The sequence below is a fragment of the Lepus europaeus genome, chromosome 9, assembly GCF_033115175.1.
Source record: "Lepus europaeus isolate LE1 chromosome 9, mLepTim1.pri, whole genome shotgun sequence".
In the NCBI taxonomy this organism is placed as follows: domain Eukaryota; kingdom Metazoa; phylum Chordata; class Mammalia; order Lagomorpha; family Leporidae; genus Lepus; species Lepus europaeus.
Window position 1 is genome coordinate 21,081,492 of NC_084835.1, and position 9,828 is coordinate 21,091,319.

Below are 9,828 nucleotides of genomic sequence, written 5' to 3' on the forward strand. Positions count from 1 at the left end.
GGGTCCATTATTAGTGAGACAGATACCGCTATTTCCCACCCAAGGGTGATTGTGAGGGACCCAGTGCATCTCTGTGCCACTTTGCCCAGCTGTATGGGCCTACTTTAATTCTCACTTTATCCCAGTGTTCTGCTGTCTCTAGCAGAGATGGTACTCAATGAATACGTGTTGATTCCCCTAACCACATGCAAAGCTAAATTTTAGATGACTTGCATTTGTGATAGATTAAATCCAGAAACAGCTCCCTGCACCCCAGGCAGGAGTCCTCCTGTCTCCTGGGCTCTCTCCACAGGCGGCTGTCTCCCTGGTACGATGTAAGCTTTCTGAGGGCAGGCGCCGCCTCTACGGTGTTCCCACCGTACCCCCAGGGACCCTGGAGCACCAGCTGACACAGACTAGGCGCGCAGTAGATATCTGGAACCAGACTTCTTCTCTACAGCTGAGAAACTTCTTTCATCACTGACACGATTTCAATGAAAGTCTCAGAGATCTCTAAGCACTAAAGAGCGTGAAACTTTCCAAGAACACCAACAACCATAGAGAAAATGTGGGGGTTGGGTGCTGGAGGGACAGAGGGAGACTTCTTTTTTTTTTTTAAAGATTTTATTTGAAACGTAGATTTACAGCGAGAGGGAGAGACAGGGAGAGAGATCGTCCATCCACTGGTTCTCTGCCTGAATGGCTACAACAGCAGCAGCTGGGCCAGGCTGAAGCCAGAAGCCAGCAGCAGCTTCATCCGGGTCTCCCAGATGGGTGGCAGGCGCTCAAGTGCTTGGGCCATCCTTTGCTGCCTTCCCAGGCACATCGGCAGGGAGTTGGATGGGAAGTGGAGCAGCCAGGGCTCAAACCATCGCCCACATGGGATGCAGGCATCACAGACAGCAGCTTAACCCTCTGAGCTACAACACTGGGTCCAAGGGAGACACTTGAATTCGGCATCCTCAGGGTCACAGTAGATATGATAGGTGACAACAGTTTGTTTCCACAGGTTACATGAAGTAACTGCACAGATGCATATTGCTTATATATGGAGTTAAAACCGCCTGAAAGTTGTCTTTGTTCCCCAGATCGTCTAAAGCATACACTCCAGAAATGCACACTGCTCCCGCTGGAGATGAAACTCCTAGTCAGTCACACTTACCCAGCACCATCCCCTGCAAGAGACCACATGAAGACCAGGCCAAAACCAAGTCTGTTGCTTTTCTATGCAACATGCAGGGGTTAGTAGCATTTGCAGCTGCTTACCCATATCCATTTCTTCATTTCTTTTTTTTTTTCTAATTTATTTATTTTAAAGACAGTTAGAGATAGAGGTGGAAAGAGAAAGAGCTTCCACCCACTGGTTTACTTCCCAGATGGCTGCAATGGCCAGAGCTGCGTTTATCCAAAGCCAGGAGCCAGGAGCTTCCTCTGGGTCTCCCATGTGGAGACTTGGGCCATCCTTCACTGCTTTCCCAGGCCATAGCAGAGGGCAGGCTTGAAGTGGAGCAGCCAGGACTTGAACCTGGTCCACCTCCCTCTTTGTAGCAGTGGCTTTGTTGGATCTGAGGCTCTCAGGGCTAGCCACAGCCAGATCAAAGTCTATCATCGACCTAAGCAAAAAGCTTTCGGGGTCCTTTCTATTTAAGTGGAAAGGGTCTGGGGAAAACCAGCGTGGAGTATCGCCAGCTGTGACTGGTCCATTTCTTCCTCTCGCATCAATGTCATTGCTACCTTTAGCATGCTGCCCCTTCCCCTCCTCCTTTGTGTTGAGACCCTTGGTTGCAGGAACCAAGCTCAACTCCCCCAGACTCCTTGCAAAGCAGCTGGAAAAACAGAAAAGCTGCACAGGGCAGCTTGTGAAGCAGCTAAGAGGAAGGTTCTCAGCGGCCTCCAAGAGCCCTCTACTCCCTACTTCCCACCAGCTGCAGGCAAAACCCCCTCAGCCCGCCCCCAGCGGCAGATTCCCTCCTCAGATAAAACCCTGCCCGACACACAACCCTGCACCGTCTCCTCGCAAGAACGGACTGTCGCCCCTCTTTGCTGCAATAAAGCCCCCTGTCTCTGTTGAGATCGGCTCCATCTCCTTTTTCCATCTCTCTTTTCTGGGGGTACAAGAGGCCAGAACCCCAAGCTGTTCCAAACCTAACAATTGCAACTGCCTGTATGAGTCCCTGGCTCAGCTGAGGTTTTTTGTTGTGTACAGGAAGCTTTTTGATGGTGACCTATAGGACTTAGACAAAGCTACCTGTTTTCCCTATTCAGTCTGCTCAGTTTGTTCTCTTTAATATTTTATTTTTTCTCTATTTTGTTAACTTTCTTCTCTCTCCATTCATTTTTTACTTATTTGTCATTTTTTGTATTTATTTTCTGTTTTCATTTTCTAATGTGTTTCTCCCATTTCCCCCACATTTTTAATCCTTTAGATAAGACCATTAGACTTATTGATTAGCATTGTTAGTTTAGGTAATGTTAGTTGGTGTTTCCTTGATGATTTTCCTCATTTTTTGTGCCTTCTCATATTTAATGAGATAGAATTAGCGATTAGTGTAATTCATATATAGTGTTACCTGTAACACTGGCACTAACAGTGTTGTTTCTTTTCCGTTTCCCAGTTGTCAGAGTTATCATGGGTGCTACCAGCATCAGAGAGGCTTGGAGGTGGGTGCCCCCTTGCAGCCTCCCACACTGACGAGGAGGTCCTCAATGGATACCCGGTCCTCAGAACCACTGTCCAGAGCAACTTGGCCAAGTGAAGCTGACCTAGCATCTGCAAAGCGAGACCCAGGCGGCCATGAAAACTGCCGGAGACGACCAGGCCTCCTCCAGTTTCCGGCAAGTGTGGGTGGAAGCAGACATTATGAATGAGATGCATTTCCCAAACATTTCAGGCTGTTATACATACGCACACAGCAGGCAGAGCATACATTTCCACGGCCTATGCAAGCAGGGGGGACCTTGACCAGGACGTGGCAGAGTGTGGCCACTTGTGTGAGGAAGAGGCACGTCAGATGTTTAACCAGACATGATCAGCAGTGTTCTACTGCCATAAGAAGGGCACTGAAACTTAAAATTAGAAAACCTCCTTGTGGATGCCGGCCTGAATATTAACTGAATTTAGCTGCAGACTGACTTAAGCGATAACGTCTGGACACATTTCGTGGGGTGCCGGAGAACCCTGCCCTCGAAGGTTACTAGGTGAGGAACTCAGTGGCTATAAGGCAGACGTCTGGAGCCTGGGTGTGGTCCTGTATGCCATGGTGACAGGGTCCCTGCCTTTTGTTGGGAAGAACTGGATGCAGCTGGAGGATAACATCCTGTCTGAACATTACCAGGTCCCATCTGATATGAGCCTAGAGCTGGAGCACTTGTTAGGAGAGTGAATGACCTATGACCCCAGGGAGAGCCCACAGAGGCAGACGTAATGGGCCACCAGTGGCTCAGCACTGGACAGAAAGAATAGGAAACAAGTCAAGGAACCCCAGAGGAGCCTTGGGATTCTTCCCAGGAACAGGAATACGCAAACAGCTGCAGGCCTGGGCTTTCAGCCACTTCTCCCCCAGGCCGTGCTGGGAGAAATCCCACACGAAGGTCGACCCCAGAGTGGAAACAAGCGAACTAACTGATGTGGTTCCTCCAGGTTCTGGTCAGGATCCTGAAGCTCAAAACTGCCTGGCAGGCACGGGCTCTCAGCTGGGCCGTAAAGAAGACTCCCCGACTCGCAGAGGACAGAAGGGCCACACAGGGGCTGGGGGTACAGGGAGGCTGCGGGGGTCGCCCCTACCTCAGGCCGCCCCCTCCCTTCAAAGCGATCACGTTCTCCAACACCTCCCTGATGGGTGGGACCACAGGAGCAGTGCCTGTGGACGTGTGCCTCCCATCCCCCCACCACTGCTGCCCAGAGGCCCAGCTGTCAGGGCTCAATGTCATGATGGCTATCTTGAATAAAAAAAAAAAAGACCCCAGACACACACAGTGTTTATAAAATCCTTCAGGTACTTCCCACAATGCTGTGTGAACTAAACATAAACTGCCTCTTCTTGTCAATTAACTTTAACCATGTCTAGTTAATGTCTGTCATCCAGTTTTCTTTTCTCTAAAAAAATTTGCATTCTAAGAAATATTCTTAAATACAGCTTTTCTGACAGCTTTGGAAATAATGGACTAGACAAGAAGTTCTGAAACTGAAAATTGAAAAAAAAATCTGCTTATGGAAATTAATAAAAAATTAGTTGCATAAACCAGATAAATAAAAAGCGTGCATTTTTATGTCTTTTGTCTAAAACACTGCTGGTTCTGTATTTAAAAATGTTTCCTCTTCTAGATTCCAAAGGATCTTTTTTTTTTTTTCTGTGACTTCTATTGTACTCAGTGCTTTGGGACAGCTTTGTAAACCGATAAAAATGTTTCCCTTTCCTTCTGCCTAATTCCTCTAAATTCAAAAGTTTTCTGAGGCATTTGAGATTCTCAGGGCAATGTGACTGTGAAAATCTGTTCTCAGAGAACACACTGGCCCCGCTATGATACACTGACTGCCGTCACCATACTTACACACCTAGTCCACCCACAGACCGGCACTGTGACCCAGACTGGGCTGCCGTCTGTGGAGCTGGCCTCTCATGTGGCCTCTGGGCTGAGTCCTGGGTGCTCCACGTCTGATCCAGCTCCTGCTAATCTGCCGGGAAAAGCAGAAGCTGGCCCAAGTGTCACACCGACAGGAAAGGTCAAGTTCAGTTCAACAATGGAGCCCACTTCTTCTGAGACCTCTTTGTCACTTACAAGTGGCCAGATGGGAGACTGACATTGACTCCTGGTCATCAAATACTTCTCCCTCCAAAGTGAGACTGGATCAGCAACCAGGTCTAATCTGACCTGCCAACGAGGGCCACGTAAAAGCCAGCCACAAGATGACTGATCAGCGATGTGCTCAAAAGAGGATTTCGATCACAAGGAGAGAATAAAAATCAAGGTGAATTCACTTCAGTCAGCCCTCGACACAACAAAAGCCGAGGTTGCAGAGCAAGGATTCTTACACACGGCTGAATGACAACTGCGCTTACACAGTTTCTTAAAGTACTCGAAATGCCTTTACAATGGCCCAAAAACAAACTTAAAGGGGTCATTACAAATTGGCTAACAGAAAAGCTCTACCAATTATCCTTACAAGTCGCGAGACAGCCAGAATGCCGCCCATCTCGCTTCTCCTTGTTCTGTTTACAGCCCTTACCTTCGGCTTCATGTGCACCCAGGCCCCCGAGTCCCTGTCCCAATACTGCATGTCCTTTCCACCGTGAGTGCCTTGGTGACTGTCTTACCTGCCTCCCTCATACCTCTGATACGTGTCACTTCTAGAAATCCTGGCCTTCAGACCCTGTATATTTAACCCTCTTGTCAAGTTTGTCTCTGCTCATCTAGGGGCTGCCAAGCTACAGAGGGTGATGCAACTGGAGCCCCAGCTGGAACCCTCGTTCTACCAGGGACCTGCAGACCTGGCCTCAGGGGAATGCGCTGTTGCCGATCCAGCTCTATGCCCCTGATCACAGAGCTGAGCAGTCACGGCCCCAGATCGCCTCGCAGCACTCAGGGCTCCCTTCCTGATGGGGGAATGTGAGTAGTTACAAGTGCTGATAGGCAGTCAGGGATTCCTGTCTGGGAGGAGGTAATGTGAGAAGGCAGTAAGAAAAATAACAGGCAGAGACGGGAACAGAACGGGTCCACAGGAGGAACGAGGCTCTGACACCAGACCAGACCAGACCAGACCAGGAAGCAGCATGTCTCAAGTGCTTAGCAACCGATCAGACTGCCATAACCTTCCTTAACTGCTCAGGTCGGTGACATTTCTGTGACATTTCTCAAGTGATGAGTTAGGTAACATTTCTTCTTAGTTGGCAAGCATGAACATTGCCTGGGAGACACAGGAGAAACAAAGCAGACCCCTGGAGTAGCAAAGCCTACTTTTCCTTCCGCTCACCCACCCTGTCAGCACCATCACTTGTCATCATTGTAAGACAAAGCCAACTCTTGAAATTCCTGTAACACTGGCAGCACCCTGACCTTCCAAAGCCTCCTGCTCATAGCATGGGGTGAGCTGAAAGAGGGCTGGAGGCGGCCTGGAGAGGAGGGCACCCTGGCCCCACCTGGACGAGCTGCAGGAATGAGGCCCTTCCCCTCCGCTTGCACTCCTCAGTGTCCTCTTCCCTGTTTCTGGGGAGGGGAGAGGGGTCTTAGTGATGGCCCCGTCTTCCAAATCTGATGGTGAAACAGATGCTCCCCTGAGCCGGTCACGGCTCTCGCTGCTCCGCCTCCTCCTGACACTGGACTGAGCCTGCGCCGGCTGCAGCCCGAGTTGGGGCTCGGTACTTAGTTGGAGTGTGTCTGAAAAGTTGCATGGAAAAGCGACTTCAGAGAATTAGCAAGGTCACGCCTACCAGCACAGGAATGATTCACGGCTTTCCCAAAGGGGACAAGGCCCTGAGTCATATGCCGGGCAGAGATGGAGACTCTGTGGGTGACCTCCCGACACGCTCGCCACCTGGCGCCATTTTCAGAAAGTCCCACAGGAACAGCAGCTCCTGCTGGGTGTGTGCTTATGTGGTCCTGAGGTCCATGACACAATGACAAAGTGCTGTGACCCACACGGCATTGGGCACCCACGAGGCTCAGGGGTCGCTTGTCTGTGCTGTTTCTTGACTGTGTCATGTGGATCTAGGGCCTGTTGTTTTTTCCTTCTGGGAGCTGTGGCGTGGAGCAGTCCCTCTGGGAGGCCTGGCCCAGGTCTAGGTCCTTCAGCCTGTCCACATGTCCAAGGGGTGCTCGGCAGTGGGTCAGAGGTCCTAAGGGTCAGAAGGAGGATTAATGGGAAGGAGCATCCCACAGGGATAGCGGGCAGGGGGCCTTGGCTAAGGCAGGTTCCAGGGTCCCAGTTACCGTTATTTCCATGTGAGCGTGAATGTGTGGAGGGGAAGCCCCTCGGGTCTTCCTCCGGGATCCACAGGAGCCCAGAGAGCACCCAGGAAGGCCCCCGGCCCTTGGGCATGGCCTGGACCTGCCCTGTGCACAGCCTCTAATGTGCCGTGACAGCCAGTGATCGCAGCCAGGGATGGCCCTGGAGCCTCCCCGCTCAGGTCAGCTTGTCCTTCAGCCTGAGAGCAGGGCCAGGGGAAGCCAGCAGGCTGGGCACGGGGTGGCAGCTTGTCGCTCCCCTCTGTCCCCAGTGTGGGTTTTTGTTCTGCCCAGCAGCCCAATGTTGGTCCCCGGTGTTGCTGTGCTTCCCACCATGCCTGGCTCCACCCCCTTCAGTGCAGGAAGCAGTCCCCTCCGACTTTTGGGACCTCCCTCACCTGTCCCCTGCAGACCCTTGCAAACCCCCTCCCCACCCCACCCCACCCCCGCTGTTCCCTCTGCACACACTGAGCCGTCCACCTTGCTGCAGATACTGGGCCACCCCCGGGCCTTTGCATGTGGTTTCCTCTCCGGGGAGCCCACAGGACAGGCATGGGCCTGAGCTCACTTGGGCTCCTTGAGAGCAGTCAGTCACAGACTCCATGTGAAGGCCTCCACGTCCAGCTGGGAAGATGAGACAGGGCTGTGTGTACAGGATGGAGGCGTCCAGGCAGCAGGAGGCCCATGTGACAGGAGGCCCAGCCCCCTGGTTTCTAGAACAACCTCCTGTTGCTCCCTGTGGCTCTGGGTCTCACCTACGTCTTCCCCCAGTGCAGCTGGGCAGTACCAGTTCACGAGCTTCCTCCACGTCCTCTAGCGTCTTTCAAACACCTCCCCCCACCTTGTCACCAGCTCCTCCCAGGACCCTACACCCTTCATCCCCTGTGCCCTGCCCCTCGCAGATGTGTCTGCCTGGGTGTGCTGAGCTTGTCAAGGTCAGCAAATCCCAAGCTGAGCGGGGCCCCTCCAGAGTTCCATGGTGCGCAAGTGGTGGAGGCCAGATCGGGGCAGCCCAGGCACGGCCTCTCCCCACCCACCTCTGATGAGAGCTCCCAGAACTCCAGCCCGGGCGTCCCCTCCTTCCTCTCCGCCCCTCACCCGGCCCTTGGGAGCACACTCACCTCCCTCTCTGCCACACCTCTAGCGGGACTGCACGGTCAGCGTCTCAGCAGAGGCAGACGAGGGCCCGCTGAGCAGCCAGGACTCGGGCTGTGGGGTCAGCAGTGGGCCACACGCGTGGTGAGGCCGGCCTGGGGCTGTCACTCCTGTCACCTGGGAGAGGGTGGAGAGTCAGCCCGCTGCTGTGCTCCAAGGGAGTACCCGGGGCTGAGATGCAGCCCTCAAACACATCGTTTCTAGATGGTACAGGGGTAGCAGAGAAGGGCCAGGTAGGCGAGCCCGGGGACCCAGAGGCTGCGAGCCTGAAAAGCACAGCTGGGCAGTGTCCCCAAGGCAGGGTGAGTCCCCACCCCTGCCCTGCCCTCTCCTCGTGTCCCCTGCACACAGCCAGCAACCCAGATCCACAGGGACAGCGGCAGCATCAAACAGTGACCGAGGGCCAGCACCTGCCCAATGGCCATGTCAGGTGTCAGCTCACCTAACCCAGCACGTCTGTGAGGCGCCCACATTATACCATTTCTGGAGGAAGTCGAGGCTCCAAAGAGACAGGAACTTCCCAAGGTCCCCCTGAGGCCTTAGAGCCAGGGCTGCTGGCCTCAAAGATTCTCCCCAAAGAGCACGACTCTCGGGCATTCTGTTCAGCTGAGGGGAGCCCTCAGCAGGCTGCGGGGTCAGGGTGACTGTGCAGTGGACAGGCAGAGCCAGCACATTCCCCAGGGAAGCACAGTATGGACGGGGCAGGGGCACCGCTAGCTGACGAGGAGGGAAGAGGGGGTTCTTGGCGTCAGACACCCCAGTACAAACGCCCAGGTGTGTGACGCAGCCTGGCCACGTGGCTCCGTGTGGAGGCAGGAGGGCAGGATGTGACAAGGTAAGAATGGAAGCCCCAGACTCGCCTCCTCCTACCTGACCCAGGTGTTCATGGGATCCATGTGACCAGGGTGAGCCAAGGTCACTTGGGTCTTGGGAAGGGACTTCAGGAAGCAGGGAAGGAGGAGTCTCACTTTGAACTTGACCTCCACATGGCTGGGCTGGATCATTTCATGACTCAGTCACTTATCCATCTGCGTGTTTTGTGAGCCCCCTTTTATGTCTTACCCAGTGTGTTCACACAGCTCACGGGCTGTGACCCAAGTGTGATCCCAGTACTTGAGAGGGTCCCAGCTGAAGCCAGAATGCTGGCGATCCAGCAGGGCTTCTTGGAGGAGGGGACCTCTCGCTGGGTCTCCCAGGGAGACGCACACCTAGCCAGGCCCTGGCAGGAACCAAGCATGTGATGAATGCATGGTGAGTTCCCAAGTGAACGAGTGTCTGCACACAATGACCCCTAAAGGTTTGCTGCCGGAGCCCCATCTTCCCAGGGGCTCCATCCGCCTCCTTCCCAGTGCTGTGGACCCGAGGCAGGGTCTGCTGCTCAGAGGCTTCCGTAGTGTCTCAGCCTCAGTTTCCCCTTTTCTAAGGACAATGAAGGCGCCGCCTCACTGAGTGCCGAGGACCAGGTGACTGAATGCAGTAGTCCCTGGGCTGACAGGCACTCTCTGGCCCAGGCAGAGCTGTGATGGCCATGCCCCTCAGAGTCCCTGGGTGAAGGACCAGATTGAGAGCCCTGCCTAAGGACTGGGGGAGTGAGGCGCGGGGTCTCCGTCTGGTGAGATGGTTCACTTCTTGCGGTCTGTTTGTGCCCTGGACCTCTAGAATAAGGGAGCAGTATCTGGGATGCCACGCAAGATAAAAACATTGCAAGATGAAAACGGACAGCGGCGGGGTGCGGGCTGCTGCCGCGGGGAC